General features: G+C 37.5%; 1 non-coding gene across 1 annotated transcript; it reads right to left on the reverse strand.

The window, feature by feature from the left end:
* Positions 1-21,756: 21,756 nt before the first annotated feature.
* On the reverse strand, positions 21,757-21,863 carry LOC130456624 (U6 spliceosomal RNA). Its single transcript, XR_008915693.1, has one exon. It is a non-coding gene; the product is annotated as a U6 spliceosomal RNA (small nuclear RNA).
* Positions 21,864-23,182: the final 1,319 nt, after the last annotated feature.

Here is a 23,182-nt window from a genome sequence, read left to right on the forward strand (position 1 = left end):
CCTCAAGTCACATTTTGTCTCTTATGGCCAAAGTACACTCTCCCCCACCCCCTCCATTTGCTTCTTTAACCTCCTTCCCCTTCTCAAAGGATCAGCTCAGGTGTTACCCCCATAAGGAACCTTTTTGACTTCTTCAGTTGTTAGGATTCTCCCCCCCAGAAAATGTACTTTGTATATTTTGTCTTTACTGATCTGTGGATGTTGTTAGAATGTAAACTCTTAGAGGTTAGAAATAATTTTCTTTGTATGTTCAAGCCAAGCACAGCTCCTGACATATGTTGTTCAGTCTTTTCAGTTGTGTCAGATTCTTCATTGACCCCATTTGGGGTTTTCTTGGCAAAGATATTAGAATAGTTTGCCATTTCCTTCTCTAACTTACTTTACAGATTAGGAAATGGAGGCAAACAAGATTAAAAGATTTGCTCAGGGTCACACAATTAGTGATTGTCTGAGGTCAGATTGAACTCTAGCTGCCTAACTACAAGAAGCTGCCTTCTTATTTTTTAGTTGTGTCTAACCCTTCGTGACTTCATTTGGGGTTTTCTTGGCAAAGGTTCTTGAGTGGCTTGCCATTTCCTTCTTCAGCTCATTTGACAGATGAGGAAACTGAGGCAAGCAGGGTTAAATGACTTGCTCAGGGTCACACAGCTAGTAAGGGTCTGAGGTTAGATTTGAACTCAAGTCTTCCTGACTCCATGTCTGATGCTCTATCATCTAGCTGCCTGCTCCTGGAACAGTAGTCACTTAATCAACATTTGTTGAATGGAAAAAATTGAATCTGGGAATTAACTACTTGGGTGGCACTAGACAAGTCATTTAACCTCACTGAGGCTATTTCTTCCTCTTGAGTTCAGAATCTCATCTTTTGCCTCTGCTTTTGCAAAGGCTGTCCCATATGTTCATCCATCCTAGCATTATTAACTTTCTTTAAGGCTCTCTTCAGGTGCCAAATGATAAGAATCATTTCCTGATCCTACTATTTGTTAGTATTTGCTGACTGAGACAGTTTCTAGGACCTTATGGTTTCTTGTGGAGAGGTCATGGTAGAATGGATAAGGGAGTCAGCAAGACCTGGGTTTGAATCTTCCCTCAGACACTTACTATACTGTGTGAACCTAGACAAATCACTTAATTTTCCTGTACCTCAATTTCTTCTTGTATAAAATGAGACGTTGCTGCCTAATAGGTCCCATTTAGTTCTAAATCTATGCATTTTCTCTTACTATCTTCTATTGTATTGTATGGGGTGTTAGTGGAAAACTAGTATTTCTGGTGTGAGGCCTTCCAAATGCTTCTTAGGGCTACTTATTTTCCTGTAGTATTCATCTGTCCCTCAGCTATCCCTGATGGCTCCAAGAAGCTGTAGCAGATACAGCAGCCATATATGCCCTGGAAAACCATCACAGGAGAAAGGCTAAACCAAACTGGGAGTAACTGATAGGCATCCAACCTGTCAGTGAGAAACAATGTCTACCCCAGCATGTGAAAAATTCCCCCTGAAGAAGAGGCATATGAAAATTTGTTCCAACAGCCATGAAGGTGGTCGAAACAGCTGCAATGGAAGGCTTCCAGCTTGGTTAGATATTGAGGAAGTCAGTCATCCCCTACATCATTAGTCCATCATTAGCCATCTCGACTTCTGTCCTGCCATTGGATTTGGATGACTCTGGGAGAAAGTGTGAAACTGGCAACTGTACACATCTGCCCCACTTAAATCTAATTCATGTACAAGTTATCATCCCATGATGTCATTTATCCTTTTCTAAAATAAAGGACCAACAATGAGCTCCTGGAGGTCAGAAATTGTTTTTTGTCTCCTTTTTTTAAAATCCTCATTTTTTGTCTTAGAATTATTATGGTGTATTGGTTCCAAAGCAGAAGAGTAGTAAGAGGTAGGCAAGAAGCATCTGGACTAAGAAGAAACCTTTTGGGACTGAGTCAGGTAAGGGGCATCTCCTCATGGTCCCAATAGGTACACTGTTAGGAGAGAGGATGTTAGAAACTGCTATGGCTACTTTTTTAAAAGTGATTTGAAAAAATGTTTTTAATTAATTAATTTATAATATTTTTCCATGGTTACAGGATTCATGTTCTTTCCCTCCCCTCATCCCACCCCAGCAATTCCACTGGGCTTTACATGTGTCACTGATCAAGACCTATTTCCATATTATTGATATTTGCACTAGGGTGATGTTACTTAGATGTAGACTTAGAGTCTACATCCCCAATCATATCCCCATTGACCCATGTGATCAAGCAAATGTTTTTCTTCTGTGTTTCTGCTCCCACAGTTCTTCCTCTGGATGTGGATAGTGTTCTTTCTCATAAGTCCCTCAGAATTATCCTGGATTATTGCATTGCTGCTAGTAGAGAAGTTCATTACATTTGATTGTGCCACCGTATATCTGTCTCTGTGTATAAGGTTCTCCTGTTCTGCTCCTTTCACTCTCCATCAATTTCTGGAGGTTGTTCCAGTTCACATGGAATTTATGGATACTTTTCTTAGGAAACAGGGACCCCTCAGTATCACTGCATCAAGTCCAAATTCACACAGCTAGTTTGAGTCTAAATTTGAACCAAGACCTCCCATCTCTAAGCCTGGCTCTCAATCCATAGAGACCCAAAGCTGCCCCTGAATCCTGACTTCTCACTTGGATTTTCTTCAAGTTTCATTCACAAACTGGTCATTTCCATCTACTGCCCTATGCTGTACTATTTGATTCAAATCAACAAATGTTTCTTCCTTTATGCTTAGGGAGATCCATGACTAGGGGAAACATAGTTGCCTAGTGGTCTTCTGCTTTTGATAGAAACCTCTCAATGTCTGAGGCTTCCTCACTCTGGAACATCCACCTTTCTCTGCAGTCTCCTAACCCTTCAGTTTCCCTCCATGATGTCAGCCTCCTTTTCCTTTCTCTCCTCTTCCACTAGAAACTTTCTCGTGGGGCTTCTACTTTGGGGAGGGGCCCAAGTGAGCAAACCTTCTGACTTTCATCCATCCCACTGGAAGTTTCCTTGCATTTCCTACTCTATACCTCAGGAGCTTTTGCAGTCTTTGCAAGCTCCTCTTGTTTGCTCTTTCTTCAGCATCCAACAAACTGGTACCTTCACACAATGCATCCCATCAAATCCCCTTTTCAGCTCCCCATTTGTGTATTATCTTCCTCTTTTGGAATGTAAGCTCTTCAAGGGCAGAACCTGGCTTTCTTTTTGTTTTTATTTTCCCCAGTGCTTAATACAGTGACTGGTACACAGTCAATTCTTAATTATTGCTTGTTTCTTACTTGCTTTGTTCAACTTGTCCTAACCAAACTATACAAATCTGTTGTTTTCTGCTTCTCTTCTCTTCTTCATCCTTCACTTTTCTGCATCACAGGATAATAGGATAAGAAGAACTGAATCTTCAGTAAACACTATTATCTGTCACATTTCATGAACCAAAACCTAGAAATAGAGTCTGTAAGATCATAGAAAGCCTCAGCCAATTGCTACCCAAGGCTAAGGATGTTATGTAGACATGAGTTAAGAGAGAAGAAGAGATACCTAGAAAATATTCTCTTCTCTTTTTGTCAATCCTAGAATGTATCAAAGTGACTAAGAGGCATCTATGTGGACTAAGAAGGTATTAGGAGAGAGAATGCCAGAGTCTGCTACATATACTTTCCTTAGGAAATAGGAACACCCCAGACCACTGCATCTGGTCCATGGCACATAGCAGAGGCTGAGTGACACCCATTTATCACTGGCTTATTGCCCAGAGATTCCATAGCCTAACTGCTCCAATTTATTCTTAAGCCCATACAGAAAACGACTCATGAAACTCCTAGGGTCCCCCCTTTAGGGAATAAACATGATATGCAACACCTAGTGTCTGAGCAAGTCACCCTTAACCTCTCTTTTGTGGCCTATGATCTCTCTTCTGACTTTTCTGGGGAAGAGCAACAGCATCTCATTAGGAGCTCTCTTTCTTTTCCTATTCCACACCTCAAGAGCTCGATGCATCTTTGCACTAGTCTCTGAGAGAAAGGAGACCCTTCTCTTTGATACTGTAAAATATTTTATTGAGAAGTATCTAGTTAAGCGATACATTGGACAGATGTTGGATCTGGAGTTCAGGAAGACCTTAGTTCAAATCCAGCCTCAGATATTTCTTAGTTGTGTGACTGAGGACAAGTCAGTTAAACTCTGCCTGCCTCAGTTTCTTCAACAATAAAATGGAGAAAATAATAGCATCTATTTTGCAGGGTTATTGGGAGGATCATATGAGATAATTATTATAAAATGTTTGATATAATGCCTGGAACATAGACACAATTAAATGCCTTTTCCTTTTTCTTCATTTTACTGATTCCCTTAATTCTCATTTCTTCTCTATCTCATTTTCAGTTTTTCCACATATATTTACTGGCTCCTTTCTCATGGCCTGTACATATTCCCAGGGAGACCTCATCTTAAAAGAATCTCCCATATCCTTAAAAAACACAAAAAAACCCCTCTTTCATCCTACCATTCCCTTTAGAGCTATTGCCTTTAACAGTCAAGCTCCTGTCTATACTCACTATGTCTAGGGTGGCCTGTTTTCATCAGCTGGTGCCTTATTTTGACTGCTATGACTCACCTCATGCATTAAGGTACAACTAAGGAAAGTATGAATCTCTGTTTTTAGAAATGAAAGTACATGATGGATCAAACAAGTATATTCTGATTATTTTTGCTTTTGTTATGATTACTGATTGCTAACTGAAACTACAAGCTTAAATCCCATTTTGGAGATGAGCAGACTTTTTAGAATTTCATTATTAATTAATATTATTTATTTTAAATTAAGTATGGTTGATTGCCATTATCTTTTAGCTTGAAAGTCAATTTAATATTTTTCTTTGAAGTACCACTGCTCGTAGCCTTGTGAGTTTGCTTGTCAGGAATGTAATTTTTTCCCTTTTATTCTAACTTTGCAAGTTTTCCATTTCCCTGTCCAAGATTTATAGTGGTTTATTTCAAGGTCATCTTTAGGATATTGATCACTATTTGAGTTGAGTACACTCCTGGGATCAGCACCACGTCCCAATATCACCGACCATCTATCATCCTTAGGTTAATTATGGGGACCAGTCTATTATAGGTTTCCCCTCTAGATAACAGGCTCAAGGTAGCTCCTAAATGTAAGATGAATTGTGAGTATGGAAAAGATTGTGTGTGGACTAGGCTCTTGGGCTTGGGCCAATTAACACTCAGAAAAATATTGTCCACAAGTTTTAGCTTATGCCACCTGTCTAGCTAGTATTCATAAATCTTTAAGGGTACTTGAGACATGAGGTACCTCATGCTAAGAATTGATGTCAGACGTGGATTTCCATGCCACCCCCCCCCCCAGCAATAAGTAGGAGCAATCAGGTCTCATTTGGGTTTCTGCCAAAAACATCCTGCTACCCTCCCATGGATTTGGGTATTCATCTGGGTATGGAGAAGGCTGGTAGAGGACTGGAAGAACCGTACAGACCCCAAGACCTGTAAAGTTAAAACAACAATACTTGGGAGCATACTTGAGATCTAAGCAAAGAATAAGTTCTTAAGGAGCTGAATACTTCATCTGGAAATACTCAAGGGTAGCTATGAGTAGCATTTGCCTTGTACACACTTGATGTCTATTTGAGATCCATCTGGCTGTAATTCATCTTTGTTGAACAATATATTCTTTAATAAGTCTAACTGGAATATACATGAATTCTATTGAATATTGTTTTCACCTTTTAGAGGTTGATGGAGCAACATTTACCATCTTAACTGCTAAATGTTAGAATGTGAAGGAGAGCCTGGTCCCCTCTTCATATCTTGGAATTAACCTTGTAAACCTAGAACACAAAGTCTCCACTTCTGCACCACCACCCATTCACTTCTCAACTCCTTATATGTTTTCCAATATTGACGGCAACTCACTTTGTGGTGGTAAAGAACTGGAAATTGAAGGGATGCCCATTAATTGGAGAATGGCTAAATAAATTGTGGCTTATGATTGTGATGGAATACTAGTATGCTATAAAAAATGACAAATAGGTTAATTTTGGGGGGGAAATGGAAAGACCTACATGAAATATGAAGAATAATAAGAGAAGAAATAAGAGAACACAATAAATAGCAACAGAAATATTATTTGAATAATGACTTGTAGATGTCCATCTCCAGTTAAAGAACTGATAAATGGAAATAATTAAGACCTAGTTTTATATATACATGTATCTTTTTGTCAAATGATGCCTTCAATGAGGGAGGGATATCAGAAAGGGAGGGAATTAATTGGGTACTTTACTATAACAAATAAATTAATGAATAAAACAATATAACAATGATGAACAATATAAAACAATTATTATAATACCAATAACAATATTATTATTGTAATAATAATTAATAAAACAACCAAGGTTTTTTATTTCTCAAAGGTTCTCCTGTTTCTCTTGAGATAACCATCATTGTCCTAGTCACCCAGGTAAAAAAAAGTTAGTAACATTAGCAGCATTCTTTTTTTTAACCCTTACCTTCTGTCTTAGTATCAGTTTTAAGACAGAAGAGTGGCAAAGGGGGCAGCTGGGTAGCTCAGTGGATTGAGAACCAGGCCTAGAGACGGGAGGTTCTAGGTTCAAATCTGACCTCAGACACTTCCTAGCTGTGTGACCCTGGGCAAGTCACTTAACCCCCATTGCCTTGCCCTTACCACTCTTCTGCCTTGGAGCCAATACACAGTATTGACTCCAATATGGAAGGTAAGGGTTTAAAAAAAAAAGAGTGGCAAGGGCTGGGCAATCGGGGTTAAGTGACTTGCCCAGGTTAACACAACTAGTAAATGTCTAAGGAGTAATTTGAACCCAGATCCTCCTGACTCCAGTTCTGGTGCTCTAGCCACTTAGCATCATTCTTGACTCCTTTATTCTTTATTGCCCCATCCCCAACATCTGATCAGTTACTAAGTCTTGTTGATTCTGTCTGCATTAACTCCCTTCTATATCTGTCTCTTGCATCCACTCCCTTCTATATACATACACAGCCTAATTCAAGTTCTTTTCATTTCTCATCTGGAGTACTGCAATTACATCCTAAAATGCCTCTTTTCTTCCATTCTGTTCTTTAGCTATCCCACCTTTCATGCAGCTGCCAAATTTATATGCATAAAACATAGATCTGACTATATCACTACCTTGTTTAAAACTTTTTAGTGGCTCCCTATTTCTCCTAGGATAAAATACAAATTTCTAGCCTGTGTTTAAGGTCCTCCTTAATCTGTTTCCATGCTGTCTTTCTAGACTTATTTCACACTAATTTCTTCCATATGTTCTTTGTTCTAGTCAAATTGGACAGATTTTCCTTTGTACTCGATTCTATCTTTTGTTTCTATAAATCTGCAAAGGCTAATTTCATGTCTTCCTACCCTCCATCTTTCACAGCTATCTTGTCTTCATGTAAGACTCAGTTCAGATGCTTTTTCTTTTATGAGGTCTTTTCTGAAACCCTCAGCTGCTAGTATTAGTTCCCTCAGCCCCCGGTCAGATTTCCATCTATTTATCTGTATACTTGCTGCATCTCCTCAATGGAATATAAACTCCTTTAGGGCAAAGTTTATTTTGATTTTCATTTTGGTTTCCCTTTGTTTACTAGCCAAATGTGTCTACTAGCAGAACATAATAGGTCCTGTAATAGGGTGGTATTGGGGATGGGATCTGATTTGATAGATTTGGGACAATATCAGAGTGATAACTATGGTTTAGGAAAGCCAATAGAAACCCACTAAGACCAATACACACAGACAACAAACCACAGTAACTGGGAGTGTATTTATTAAATAAGGGAAAGGTTGAGAGGGTAAAGGGAAATCCTGACACTAAGATTACTAACTAAAGTAACCCAAAATCAAATGCCTTTGCATGAAGGATCTTCTTAAAGTTAAGTTCCTACACTATCTCCCTGATAGGCTAAGCTCTAAACCCAGTCCCTGTACACCTATTCTGCCCTAACCCTCTTGGTGTTAAGGGAGAAACTGACAAATACCAGATCAGGCAGGAATCCAGGGGAAAATCCTGAGTCCAGATGGATTTGGACCTCAGCTTACAACCAGCTTCAGATGACACAGGACAGAGGCAGCTTCCTCAGATCTTCTTCAGGGCACAGCACACAACCAGTAACACAGCAGTAACATAGGGCTGGGACAAACTCCCAGGACTTGGCAGCCACACCCTCCAGGACCGAATCCAGAGACAGACAGACAGTGTAACAGTCACTGAGGTTTCTTCCAGCTTAACCTCCCTTGTCAAGATTCTAGAATTCTCTCTTCTGCTAGTCTCATGCCACTGTGTTCTGCAAACCTAATTCATGTTTTCCTCAGAAGAGTTCTTAATAAATATTTATTGGATTAAGTTGATCCAGAGAACCACAAAACATTCATATAAGAAGGTAGGAACAAGGACTTCTTAATATCAGTATGACCATTTGAATTCTTGAATCAAAGACTGCTCCACAATCTCTTGAACCTAGACTGCACAGTCATGTAGCTGGCCTTGGAAGAATGGTGGCCAGCTATTCAATTCAACAAACATTTAATAAGCATAAAATGTGTTAGATATACTACACTAGGCATCAAGGATATAAATATGAAAACCAATATAATCTTTGTTCTTGAGGAACTTAAAATGTTCCTCATAATGGAGGGGGGAGATGAGACATGGATACAAATAACTATTATTAAAATGCTCCTGAAACTAATTTGTCTATTTTCCATTAACTAATACTCTACAGATTTTGTAGTAAAAAGCCAATCAGCAGCCTTCAGTGAGCCAGGAGTCATGTTCATTACCCATACATCTTTGCTACAGTCTTACTCACTCCCAGATGCCTCCACAGTGTTTGATGGCTGACCTTGCTGAGCTGTCCATCACAAGAGCTATCTGAAGCAGCTTATGCCAGTTTAAACCAGCCTTGTGGTCAGCTGTTGCTACCAAACATCCCAAAACATCCTGTTTCTTTGTGCCATCTGTCCCTGGAAGAGACTGCCTATTCTCCACCTCCAACTCCTCCTCAAACCACTCCTTGTGGTGTGTTGTGCAAGTACAAATGGTCTCAACCCCTTTCAGGTTGTGGGGTCTTCCCTCTTGGATGTCCTCTGGCATGAATGTCTATCACTTTCCTTTTTAAAAATTTTATTTTTTAACAAATAATTTTTTAACTCAACTAGGATTCCCTTAGATTTAAGGGATGGGTTTTTCATAGTTTGACAACAGAAATTAGGAAATGACTAAATGAATAGGAGAAATCTAACAGTAGATTTAGAGATTCAAGAGTGTGAAGAACTTCCAGCTTAGACTAAGAGTTCACAGAGAGTTTCATAGAGGTGACAACTGAACTGAAGTAAGAAAAATATTTCAATAGATAGAGATGGGGGTGTGGTGTGGGGATGAGGTGTCTGTTTTAGTTGTGGATGCACAAAGGCATGCCTAGGACAAGATGAGATTGTAGTAGTCTGTTTTGGCAGAAATAGTGTGAAAGATGATACAAGGCTGGAAGGATAAATTGAAGTCAAACTGGAATGGGGGTGGTGGTACACAGGGTTCTTGGACCCTATGAGAAGGAGTTTCTATTTTATTTGGCAGCTAATGAGAAGCCATCATGGCTAATTGAGAAGAGTAGTGATATGTCCAGACCTGTGCTGGTTTTAAATCACTGGCCGCCTTTTGCTACTACGGCCGTTCCATGTCATACTTATCTGATTAATATGACAAAAAAAAAAATGATAAATGTTAGAGCTGTGAACTGATACAACTCTTTTGGAGAATAATCTGGAACCATGCCCAAAGTTCCATGAAACTCTACATACTCTTTGACCCCCAGCAATCCTGCTCCTAAGTCTATACCCCAAAATGAACAAAGATAGGAGAAAAGGACCTACTTGTACAAGAATATTTATGGTGATTCTTTTTCATGGTGGCAAAGAACTAGAAACTGAAGAGATGTCTGTCAACTGAATAAGTTGTGGTAGATGTTTGTAATGGAATACTATCCTGCCATAAGACATGACAAACAAGATGATCACCAAAAAATCCTGGAAAATTTTATATGACATGATTCAAAGTGAAGTGGGCAGAACCAGGAGAACTTTATACACAGTCACAACAATAATTTATGATGATCAACTGTGAAGGACTTAGCTATTATCAACAAGACAAGGATCCAGGACAACTCCAAGAGACTCATGAGGAAAAAGGTTATCCACCACCCAGTTGGAGTGCAGATTGAAACATACCATTCTTTACTTTATTTCCTCCATGAATTTTTCTCTAGTATAATCAATAAGTGACTTGTTTCACAATGTGATGGACATGGAAATATGTACTATAGGCTAATATATGTACAACCTATGTTGTGCTATCTGCCCTCTTGGGGAAGGGGGAAGAGTATAAGGGAGAGAAAGAACATAGATCGCAAAATGTCAGAAAACAATTATTAAAAATTTTATAAACATGTAATCTAGAAAAAATAATTTAAAACCCCATTCTATGGCTCCTTTCTGCCCTATGTGAGACTTCAGAATTCTAATGGGTGATCTTGTCCATTGGTAGGTAGCTCCTGTGTCACTTTCCTTTCTGATGCTACCCCAAGATGCAGTCTCCTTGACTGAGGATGACTGAGGAAAACAGTCTTCAAAATAATGAACTCATTGGAAAAGGCAAAGGTCACTTCCTGAAGATGAGCTCTTTTATAAAGTTAAACATAAAGAGTATTTGCTAGACCATAAATAGAGTTAGCAAAAGCTCCACTTCACCTCTTAGCTGTTTTTGATCAATTTCTATCATTGCACTCCTTTCTTTCACCCTCCATTGTAGTAATTCTGACATTTAACAAGCTAGAGGGGACAGAAATCTGAAGGTCTAGTCCTTTTCTCTTTCTTTCACATTTCCCACTTCTGTAAAATGGGGATTGATATCATTGTCCTGTTCCAAGGCAACCATCATGAAGATCAACTAAGCTTTATAGTACCACTGACAAGGAAACTGGATATGATTTGGAGTGAGAACAGCAAATTTGCATAACAATAGATTTTATTGATACCTTTTGTGGTTTTAAAATAAATTTTATTGAAAGATTTTGTTTATATATTGCTTACATTTCCCTCTCTATACCTCTCCCCCAAGGGTCATCTAATACAACTAATAATAACTTAAAGAAAATTTAGCAAAACCTTTCAAATATAAAAAAAAAATTCTGATACAATGCTACATACTTGTTGATTCTCACCTATGCAAAGCAGCAGAAGGGATAGGCAGGGGGAAGTATCTTCTGATAACTCTTCTTTTGAGCCAAGCCTGTTCTTTGTAATTTTGCAATACACATTTTCTTTTTAAAAATAATTTTAATAGGTAGTTTGTTTTTATGTTAACTAAATTTTCCTCTCTTCCCTCCTTTTCTCAAAGAGGACATAATATTTGTCATCAAAATAAATATCGAATATCTAATAAACATGTAAATAACATAACAGTTATATAATTATAAATAATATATAATAAATATTTTTAAAGGAAAAGAAAAATTCAGCAAATTGATCAACATATACAACGTGACAATCTATGTCATGTTGTATACACATGGATCCCCTAATTCTATAAAATAATAGAGAAGATATCTTCTCATATCTTTTTTTTTTAGGGTCAAGCTTGTTCTTTGTAGTTTTGCAAAATTCAAGGGTTTCTTTAATTTTTTTATTCAAATTAGATAAGTATTTATTAAGTACCAGAAATGCACAAAGCACTATAATAGGCACTGAACATACAAGAATATAAGCCCTGCTCTCAAGGATATAACATTTTTCAGGGAGTATATAATATTTTTGTTAGAGAATAATTTTATGAAGAAGAGAACAGTACTGCATGGGGAGTATTAAGAAAAGTTTCTTAAAGGAGATGGCCCATTAATTGAGCTTCTTTTGTTTTAAATATTTTTAAATTATTAATTAATTTAATTTAGACTATTTTTCATGGTTACATGACTCATGTTCTTTCCCTCGCCTCAAAATTCAGTTTTGAATCCTATGCGGTTGTTATTTTGTCCATTTATGTTGTTGCTGTCATTGCATATATTATTTGCTTGGCTTTGTTTAACTCCATTGTGCATCAGTTTATGTAAATCTTTCCATTTGTTTGACTGCCCTTCCATTTGTGGACATCTGTTTTGTTTCCAGTTAGGACAGCAGCATTTCCATGCTCTATGGCAATGACTATAAGAGGTGTGGAGAGAGAGGAATCAGTAATAGGTCATAACTTGATCCAGTTGTCTTAGGTAAAACTGTGTTGTTTTTTGCACTGGGTTCACCAAGACCTAAAATCCATGATGGGAAGGAAGAAGAATTCATTATCTCTTCAATTCAGTATTTGCCTGGATTAAAGATGATGAGATGATTGAGTTCAGAGCAGAAGATCTTGAGAAGTTAGTTTATCCCAGCTGAAGAAAGTATGTACATGGGACTATAGTCTACAGTTGTCCAGATGGATGAGATAGATGGCTAAATCTACACAATTAGAAACATTGCCCAAATCTAATAAGATAAACTTTAAAAGAGATAACTTGGGTTCCAAAAAATCCAGTTTCATAACTTTATGACAGAGGAGGCAAGCCAGTTGCCTGAAAAAAAGAGGCAGATTTTAGTGGATTGAAAGCTCAGTTTGAATCCTCAGTTTGATATGGAAGCCCAAAAGACTAATGTAATCTTTTTTTTAATCCTTACCTTTTATCTTAGAATCAATATGAAGTATTGGTTCCAGGGCAGAAGCACGGTAAGGATAGGCAATGGCGGTTAAGTGACTTGCCCAGGTCACACAAGTAGGACGTATCTGAGGCCACATTTGAACCCAAGACGTCCAATCTCTAGATGTGGCTCTTTATTCACTAAACCACCGAGTTGCCCTAACAATTGTAATCTTTTTTTTTTTTAACTCTTACCTTTGTCTTAGAATCAATACTAAGTATTGGTTCCAAGTGGTAGATCAGTGGTAAAAGCTAGGCAATGAGGATTAAGTGACTTACCCAAGGTCATGCAGCTTCAGGTCCTGTGCTCTATATTCTGAACTACTCAGCTTCTCCTTAATTCCACATGCAAACCCCAACTAATGTAACCTCAGGAGATGTGTACAATACAAATGAAGGAAACAAATGGTCCTCCACCCTGGTAAGATCTTATTTAGATAATGGTATCTAGCTTATTCTAGGAAGGATATCTTATCAACCCTGAGTTCATGTCATAAAAGAAATAGATTGAGGGGGCAGCTGGGTAGCTCAGTGGATTGAGAGTCAGGCCTAGAGATGGGAGGTCCTGGGTTCAAATCTAGCCACAGACATGTCCTACTTGTGTGACCTGGGCAAGTCACTTGACCCACATTGCCTAGCCCTTACCACTCTTCTGCCTTGGAGCCAATACACAGTATTGATTCCAAGATGGAAGGTAAGGGTTTAAAAAAATAGATTGAAAAAAGAGGGAAATATTTAGCATGGAGAAGAAAGGACATGATCGCCATATTTAGAAAAATTTGAACACTTTCCTATGGAAGAAAGGTTAGATTTGCTCTTAATGGTGCCAGAAGTCAGAACTAGGATTGAATGGATAAAATATGACAAAGGAATACTTGGGCTGGATGTATTATTTAAAGAGATCCACTAAAAAAATTAGACCTACCTTAAATGAAAACAGGATGCTTTAGGAAACCTCACTAGAGGTCTTCAAGTCAAGCCTCAGTGACCACTTACTTGTCAAGTACTTTGTAGAGAAGATTCTTTTCTCAATGTGGGTTGAGTGAGATGGCTTGCTGGGGTGCCTGACAATCCCTAGATTATGGGGTCCTGTGAAATGTACTGAGATCTTAGGGTTCTGGCTCAGAAATTCAGAGTTAGACTATGTTAGAACCTACCGCCTCCTGTACCCCAACTGCTGTAGGCAGTTTAAGAGCTCTAGTTCTCCAAAAAGGGCAGGAACACTTCACAGAAGGGGTGATCTAGGCTAGCCAAACACCTCCAGAAATATATTTATTACTGTTATTGTTAATAATAACAGCTTCAAACTGAATTCCAAATCCTTTCAGTCCCTGCTGAGTTGATGCAACAGATTTAGGAGCTGCACCTGGGATAGTGAAAAGGTGACATTTGGGGTTGCTATGGTAACTCCCCAGGCTGCAGCCCTGTTGTCTTTTTTAGTGAAGTGAAAGGATGGGGAGTGGGTTGTAGCCCTTGCAGGATGTACTTGGGCCTCTAACTCTATGCAGGGAGGAGTGGAAATTGTGTAATCTGTAAAGCATGCAGGTGAAGTAAAAAAAAAAAAATCAGAGAGAAGACCTTAATTCACTTAAGCAAATGTTTACCAGTTGTCTACTATGCTCAAGGCAAGGCAAGTTAATAAGGATTCATTAAACATCTACTACTTTCCGTGGCAGACACTGCTCAGAGTAAGTTCTGGGAACATTCAGACAGGTGGGAATTTACCATCATTTGAAGGCAATTCACCCCAGTTTTAGATTTTGTGAATGTCCACCTCACATATTTCTACCCAACCTACCCAACCCTATCAAAACATTTATACTAATGTCTAGGTCTAATAGAGTAACAGATTCACTATTTCATCATCTGCTGTCTCCCTCCAACACCAAAGAGCACAGGATCTCAATGGTGAGATGCTATGTTCGAACAAGTTTATCACCAACTTCTGGTCAGGAGCCTTTTTCTGATTTATCTAGGTTGATCATAGACATCTGCCGTCACTCATTGCCAAAGTCAAACTTGAAGCCTTGAGAAGATAACAGAAACAGAAACTTTCATAACCAGAAGGTCCTTCAGGGGGTCATCAAGTCCAACTCTTATCTGAAGCAGGAATTCCTTAGCCCCATTCCTGAGAAATGCTCATCAAACAGTCAACATTTGTTAAGCACCTACTGTGTGCCAGCCATTGTGCTAAATGCTGGGAATTCAATAAATGGCAAAAAAAAAAATAGATCCTGTACTCACGGAGCTTACAATCTTATTTAGTTTCTGCTTGAATTCCTTCTGTAAAAGGGAACTTATTATCCTTCAAAGACATCTTTAACTTTTGCCTCTAGTTCTGTCTTTGAGGCAAAGCAGAGCATGTTCATCCTCTCTCTGTGATAGTCTTTTTTTCTGTCACAACAGCCATAGCCCAGTCTTGGCAAAACAAACAAACAAACAAACAAACAAACAAAAACAAAACACCGGGTTGAGGGTTTCTGACATGCCTCAAACCTGTTAGTTAGTTAAGGATGATATCTACCCTGAGCATGTGAAGACTGGATGGATGAGAACAATTTGTTCCAGTGGCCATGAAGACAATCTAAGCAAATGCTATTGAGTGAAGACACCAAGATCATCCATTGCATCCTTAGCCATTACCAGTCTTCTTAATGTTTATCTTGCCACTGGATTTTAATGACTTTGGAAGAGAGTGAAGCTGATTACTATGTGCAACTTTGACTCACTTAAATACTTTTTTGGGTAAGTCAAGACTCATGATGTCATTGATTTTAAAAAATGAAGAATGAACGACAGCATGACAGTCTTTCAAATACTTTCATAGAGTTACATCTTTTCATAGTTCTTTGAAAAGATGTAACTCTTGTGAACTGATCTTATCATTCTGGAGAACAATTTGGAATCATGCCCAAAGGGCTTTAAAAGAATGTGTGCTCTTTGATCCAGCAATAACACTGCTCAATTTATAATCACAAAGAGATAAAAAAAAAAAGCTGGGCAAGGATCTGTTTATACAAAAATATTTATAGCAGCACTTTTTTGTGGTAGCAAAAAATTGGAAAATAAAGGGTTGTCCCTTGATTGGGGAATGTGGCATGTGATGGTGATGGAATACTATGTGCTATAAGGAATGATGAACTGATGGATTTCTGTAAGAACTGGAGGGACCTACATGAACTGAGATGCAGGTAAATAAGCAGAACCAGGGGAATATCATACACAAAAATGGTAACATTGTGGGGCAATCAAATGTAATAGACTTTGTTACTAATAGCAATGTAATGATCCAGGACAATTCTGTGGGATTTATGAGAAAGAACACTATCCACAGCTAGAGAAAGAACTATGGGAGTAGAAATCCAGAAGAAAACATGTGATTTATCACTTGTTTATATAGATATATAATTTGGGGTTTTGGTTTTAAAAGGATAACTCTTTTACAAAAATGAATAATATGGAAATGGGTTCAAGTGATTTTATATATAAAACCCAAGAGAGGGGAGGGGTAAGGAGAGGGAGAAAACATGAGTCATGTAACCATGGAAATTTTTAAAATAAAGAAATTTATTTAAAATAATATGTAACTATGAAAGTAATCACACTTCCCCTTAATTATTCTCTAGGCTAGAAATCCCTACTGGTATAGCTTTCAAAAATCTAGAATGAATTTCATGCCATGATGAGGCCTCATAGCATAGAAAATTATGGTTTCTCTATTATTGCTTTTTAAAAGACAGTATTAATAATAATACAGTACTGATACTTCCCTGTGTGACATCTCTTGGACTCAGTTTCCTCCTTAGTAAACGAGGGCCTTGGATTAAATAACTTCTGATTTGGATATTCTACAACATTAATTAAGGGCTTACTTTGTGCAAGGCATGATGCCAAGCTCTGGAAATACAAGGATGAGATAATATATGTAAAGCTCTTTGTAAACCTTAAAGTGCTATAAAAACATTAGCTATTATTATTTTTAATATATGCCCAGGTAGGTCTACAAATTAATTTGTTAGTAGATATCATGTCCTTTGCCATGAGGTTAAATTCTTTAGGGGACAATGATCGTGCCTCTTCATTGGATTGCTACAAAACCCAGCACTGCATTAATGAGATACTAATTAATGATGGTAGAAGATTATTTCTTCTCATTTGAAGTAATTTAATTATGAATTGGATTAAGTGGTGGGATTGGTCTGAAAATGGTTTCATATATTCGACAATATTTTTGTATTAATTTTGCCTTTAATTTCTACAGAAGACAATGGATTTTTTATGTTTTTCTAGAGAGGCATTTTTCTATTTCTTGGCATAGGTATTTGATTGACATTACCTTAGCGGTAGAAAGAAATATTGTGGGGTTTTCTTTCTCTTATGTTACATGGTTGCATCTAAAGTTGTAAATCAAGAGTGAAGATAGAATTAAATGGCTTAATTAAAATAATTAAGGCTTAAGTATTTGAATTTCATGTAATTTGATTAGTGTATCATGGGATCTGAGAATTTTATTATGCTTTCAAAAGGTTCAGAAAGACTTTTTTAAAAGTCAGTCAGGATGAGGACATATAATGAGCTTTATTCAGGTAGATTAATTTACCTGAATTTGCATGATCACCTGTTTGACTACATATTCTAGTTGAAATCTAGTGGGATTTTTTTTTTTTTTTTGCTGGCAAAGGGTGTTTTCAAATATAACAATTCAACTTACTCTTATGCTCACAGAAAACTCTTCTGCTCTCTGTATGACTTGGTCAAGTCATTTAACCTCTGTTGGAGTCAGTTTCCTCATCTGTAAAATGAGGATGTTTTGCAAAAAAAAAAAATCCCACTAGTTTTCAACTAGAATTTGAACTAAATGGTTCTGAATTTCCTTTGAACTATGATATTATGCGACCCAGTCTATTGTATGTATTGAATGTTAACAGTGTAAAATATTGTGCTAAGTTCTGGGGGTGGGAGGATATAAAGATGAAACATGGCATAATACCAACTTTCAAGGAGTTTATTATCTAGAAACGTGTAGATGATAAATGGACACAATTTTAATGCAATTTAAGATATATTTAAGGGCAGAGGAGAGAACAGAATGATATGAAAGATCTAAAGAGAGAGGGATTTTTCCTGGATGGGGAGCCCTAGGAAAATTTCATGAAAGAAGTAAGGTTTGAAAGAAGAAAGTAGTTTCAACCAGAAGCGATGGGGATTGTGGAGGGTAAGGATAGTCCATTCTAGGCATTCTAGGCACTGGGATGACATATTCAAATGTATGGAGGTAGGAGAAGACAAGAAAGAAGTAGGGAAAGTATATGAAAGAATAGTGGGAGGGACAGTTAGGTGGCTCAGTAGCGAGAGAGCCAGGACTAGAGACAGGAGGTCCTGGGTTCAAATTTGGCCTCAGATGCTTCCCAGCTGTGTGAACTCTGGGCAAGTCACTTAACCCTAATTTCCTAGCCTTTATCACACTTCTGTCTTGGAACCAATACTTGGTATTGTTTCTAAGACAGAAAGTTAAAAAATTTAATGGGAAATAAAGCTGACTGGTAGGTTAGAACCCAACTGTGGAGAGCCAAGCAGAGGAATTTGTATTTGTATTTATTAGAGGAGAGATTGCTACTGAAGGTTAAATGTAGATATAATTAATTAGGAGTGAGTAATAAGCACCATCATACCTGCATTCTTCATTCCTGGGGGTGACACAATTGTCATTCAAGCATGAATAAAGAGGCATTTTGCCAATAAGTTCTGTGGCTATATCTGGTTCAGAAACAAAATCAAGGGTTGTGAGTCTACTTCTAATAACTATGTGAAGTTGATGTGCTAATTGTACACAATTATCAACCATCCAAGTGCCACAAGTGACAAGAATTGAGATGAAGTTAAATTTCTTATCTCACCCAGTGACAAATGGGGACTTTGTGGTTCATAGGTATTTGCTTTGTAAATATTGGGTTTAATTTAATTATGCTGAAATACTCTAAACTCATACTGAGAAAAACTATGTGGTCATAGTAAAAGGGATGACAAGTGCCTTTTAAAAGAGGATTTTTGGTTAAAGAATCTGAGGATTAGCTCTCAGTCCTTTTAGATCAGGAATTAGGAACAGTGGATAGAGAACTGGGCCTGGAGTAAGGAGGACCTAAATCAAATCCAACATCAGACACTTACTACCTGTCAGTTACTTAACCCTCTTTGCCTCAGTTTTCTCATCTGTCAAATGAGCTGGAGATGGAAATGGAAAACTACTCTAGTATCTTTGCCAAGAAAATCCCAAATGGGACACAAAGAATCAGATACACTGGAAAAATGACAACAATAATAACAAAAACAACCAAAATAGGAATTAGGAAGAATAAAAAAAACCATACGCATTTCAGGGGCACAGCATATGTCCAGGCTTGGGATGCAAAGCTAGAGGATGAGAGTCTCTCATCAAGCCGATATGGAAAACATTTTGGAGTGGAATTTAGATGACCTGAATTTTAATTTCAGTTTTGCCAGAAATTGTCTATCTGATCTCACACTCTTCATTTGGTTTCCACATCTATAAATCTTTTAATTTAGAGTTTTCTATTCAGAGACACTCCAAAGTCTCTTCAGCTTTAGTATGCTTGGATCCTAACCCTATTACTCAAGAGATTTATCATAATATTGAAAAAATGTTACTTTATTAAAATTCATTTGTTGCTGTGTTCACATCCGGTCTTCTGGGTAGATATAGTTTATGTTGTATTGCTAAAAAGCCTGCTTATTCTTTTCACTGGCTTGTCCCAGGGTTCAACATCTACTACAAGAGTCATTTCTTTGGATTGAGACACTGGTTCCAGAAAGTCCCTATAAAATTTTATATATGTGAATTACTATTATTATTACATGGGAGGAACAATAATGTTAGCCCATCAGTATCTAGTATTACATCAGTAGAAAGGATTTCAAAAATGAGACACAGGAAAGATAGGTTTTGATGAGGATGTAGGCAACCAGAATAAGCCTGGACTATGGAGTACTACCAAGGGAAAGAGTAGTAGATAAAAGTCCTAGGTACAGAGGACAGGGATAGTTTGAAACCCCTGAGTACCTGGGTAAATCAACTCAAACAACATTTAAAAAATATCTACCATGAGCTAGGTCCTGGGGATACTGTAAGGAAACTGAAAAATATTGAGGGGATTAGGATAGCAAGTGGTAAATTATAGAAAATGAGTGAACCACACCAAAACCATCTTGGGACTCAATTCTGGAGCTAACTCAATTCCCTTCCTATTTAATCATGGGTCTGTCATGTGAGAAAAGTTTATTCAGTTGTGGGAATTGGCAGAATCATTTTTTGCATTGTTTAAACCTAGGCCTGCCTGGCTGGGAAATTGGACCACCCATATGTACTGTTTAGAGACCCTTAATCAAGGACCAAATTATGTTGACCAGAAATGCAGTCAGATCCTAAGATGGATGGAAGGAGTTTTCTCATAATTGTACATCTCAAGCAACCTATATGTCTTATGTGAAAAATGGACCCATGCTAACCAATCAGTTATTGTTTCCATATTCCTTTGATTATACTTTTTCTGAATCCAGTCAATTACACCTGTTCACTATCCTCTCCCAAACTTGGAAAGTCCCTAATCTTTCATCCAATTAGAAATCAGGTTATTTAATGTTGCGTTGTTTCTTTAATTCTTTTAATTCTTTAATTATTTGGTCTTATTTGATATAATTGTTTTCAATTAATAAAAGTCGGTCTCCTATATCCAGTCAAAACTGAAGAAAGGGCTTGGACCCGATTTATTAGGTAATTGGTATACATCGTTTAATAAATCAAAATGCTCAGAATATTAAACACTTGCTAGCTTTGTCATTTTATCTTTTGCTTGTTACAATACAAAGCCAAAGATAAAGTTCCCTTTACTCCACTAGGGAACATTCAGCATGGACACAGAGAAGTAAATAAAGATGATTTGAAGAGGAAGAGAATATTAATTAGAGACAATTTTGAGAATCGTCAAAGAGGAGGGAGTATATTACCTGGATTGAGCTTTGGAGGAACCTAGAGATTTTAATAGACAGAAGTGAGTAGTGAGTACATCTCTAGCATGGAGATATACAATATGGAAAGACATGGAAAGCTATTAGCTTCAGCTAAACTGTAGAATGTGTTAAGAAAAACAACAAAAATTTGGAAAGGTGGGTTTGTGGACATTTAATTGCATATGTATTTAATGCCAGGCTACGGAGCTTATGTTTCAAGGCCATAGGGAACCACTAAAGGTTTGGATTTTTTTTTAATATGTCTTACCTGATCAGACTTGTGCTTTAGGTGGCATGGTAGACAAAACATTGAACTGCTGAATCAAGAAAATCTGAGTTTGAATCTTGCTTGAGATATTTACCAGCTGTGTGACTCTGGAAACTCCCTCAACCTCAGTTTCCTCATCTGAAAAAAAGAGATAATTATAGCATCTATCTTACAGGGCTTTGTAAAGGTCAAATGAGATAATGTATATAAAGCTCTTTGCAAACTTAAAAGAGCTGATATACTTCGAGGGCCAGCATTAGAGTGTTGGAAATGGAATTAGGAAGACTTGTGTTTGAATCCTGCCTTGGACACTCAGTAATCTTTTAACCCTGAACCTTAGTTTCCTCCTCTATAAAATGAGGAAGAACTTTAAAGTCCTTTCTATCTCTAAATCTGTCATGCCTTGGAGAGGGGAGAGATGGAAAGAGAGTAAAAAAGAGAAGAGAAATAATATGCACACAGTGTAAATACTAAATCACTGAGTTTGGATTTTCATAGGAAAATTCTACAACTGATTATTAAAGAGTTGGCTGGTGAGTGTGTAGGAAAGGAAATGGTGATTACAATGAGTCATCAGAGCTTCATCAAGAACAGGTCATGCCAGACTAACCTTGTTTCCTTTTTTGGGGGGAGGGGGAGTTAAAATGTTTATTGATATGTTAAAACTTTGAACATTCCCCACAGAAAAACAAGAATACTTCAAAAATGTGCATGTCATCCTTGCTCATGGGCCATGTTAGTCTTCTCGATATCCTTCCAATTTTAGTATATGTGCTGCTGAAGTAAGCATGATTTCCTTTTTTTTTAAACAAGGTAATTAATCTGGGTGGTTGTGAAATGGATAGCACACTGGGTTTCCTGAGCACAAATCTGGACCTCAGACACGTACTAGCTTAGTAACCTTGGGTAAGTTACTTACCCCCTGTTTACCTCAGTTTCCTTCCCTGCAAAATGAGCTGGAGAAGAAAATGACAAATCATTCCAGTATCTTCACCAAGAAAACCCCAAATGGGATCACAAAGAGTGGAACATGGCTCAACAACAACAATAGCAACAAATTAATCTGGTAGATTAGAGGAATGTGATACAGGTAGTTTACTTAGATTTTAGTTATATATTTTACAAAGTGACTTAAACAATTCTTGTGGAAAACTTGGGGAGTGTGCTAGATGACAAATTGGAAGTTAGGTGAATAAGCAGAGTCTAAGAGTAGATATTAATGGTTCAGTGTCAGTGTAGCAGAAGGTCTCTAATGGACTGTCCCAGGGATCTGTGCTTGGCTCTGGGTTGTTTTAGCATTTTTATTAATGACATGGATAAAAGAATCGATGCACATTCTTATCAAAGTTGAAATGGACCCCAAACTGGGAAGTACTACTAATAAACTAGATGACAGAGTCAGAATCTAAAACTATCTGGATAGGATGGAGCATTGGGCTGAATTTCCCAAAAATAAAATATAACATCTTATATTTGGGTTGAAAAAATAAAACGTATAAATATGAGATCAGGGAAGCATGGTTAGATTTTACTTTGTCTGAAAAAGATCTGGGGATTTTAATGGATTGAAAAATTCAATATGCATCAACAGGATGCTGTGGCCATAAAAAAAAAAAATCGAATGTGGTCTTAATGCAACTGCATTAAGAGGGGAATAGCTTCCAGGAATAGGGAGGCAATCATCCCTCTGGACTCCTCCTTGGCCAGACCACATTAGGAAAACTATGAGTTCCATTATGGCCATTGCATTTTAAGAGAGATGTTGATAAGCTGTGGAGTATTCAGAGGAGAATAATTAGGGTAGCGAATGGCCTGGAATCCATGTCACATGAGAATTGACTAATTGGAACTGGACATGTTTAGTGTGGAAGAGAAAATTCATGGGAACATGATGGCTATTTTCAAGTATTTTAAGGGTTGTCATGTGGAAGAGTTATTAGATGTGTTATACTTGGTCCCAGAGGGCAAAACCAAAAGCAATGGGTGGAAGTTATAAAGAGGCCAATTTGAAAAACTTCCTATTAATTTTGTTGTTGTTCAGTTGTGTCAATTATGGTGACCCCATTTGGAGTTTTCTTGGCAAAGATACTGGAGGTGTTTACCATTTCC

This window comes from Monodelphis domestica, chromosome 1 (assembly GCF_027887165.1).
Source record: "Monodelphis domestica isolate mMonDom1 chromosome 1, mMonDom1.pri, whole genome shotgun sequence".
Lineage (NCBI taxonomy): Eukaryota > Metazoa > Chordata > Mammalia > Didelphimorphia > Didelphidae > Monodelphis > Monodelphis domestica.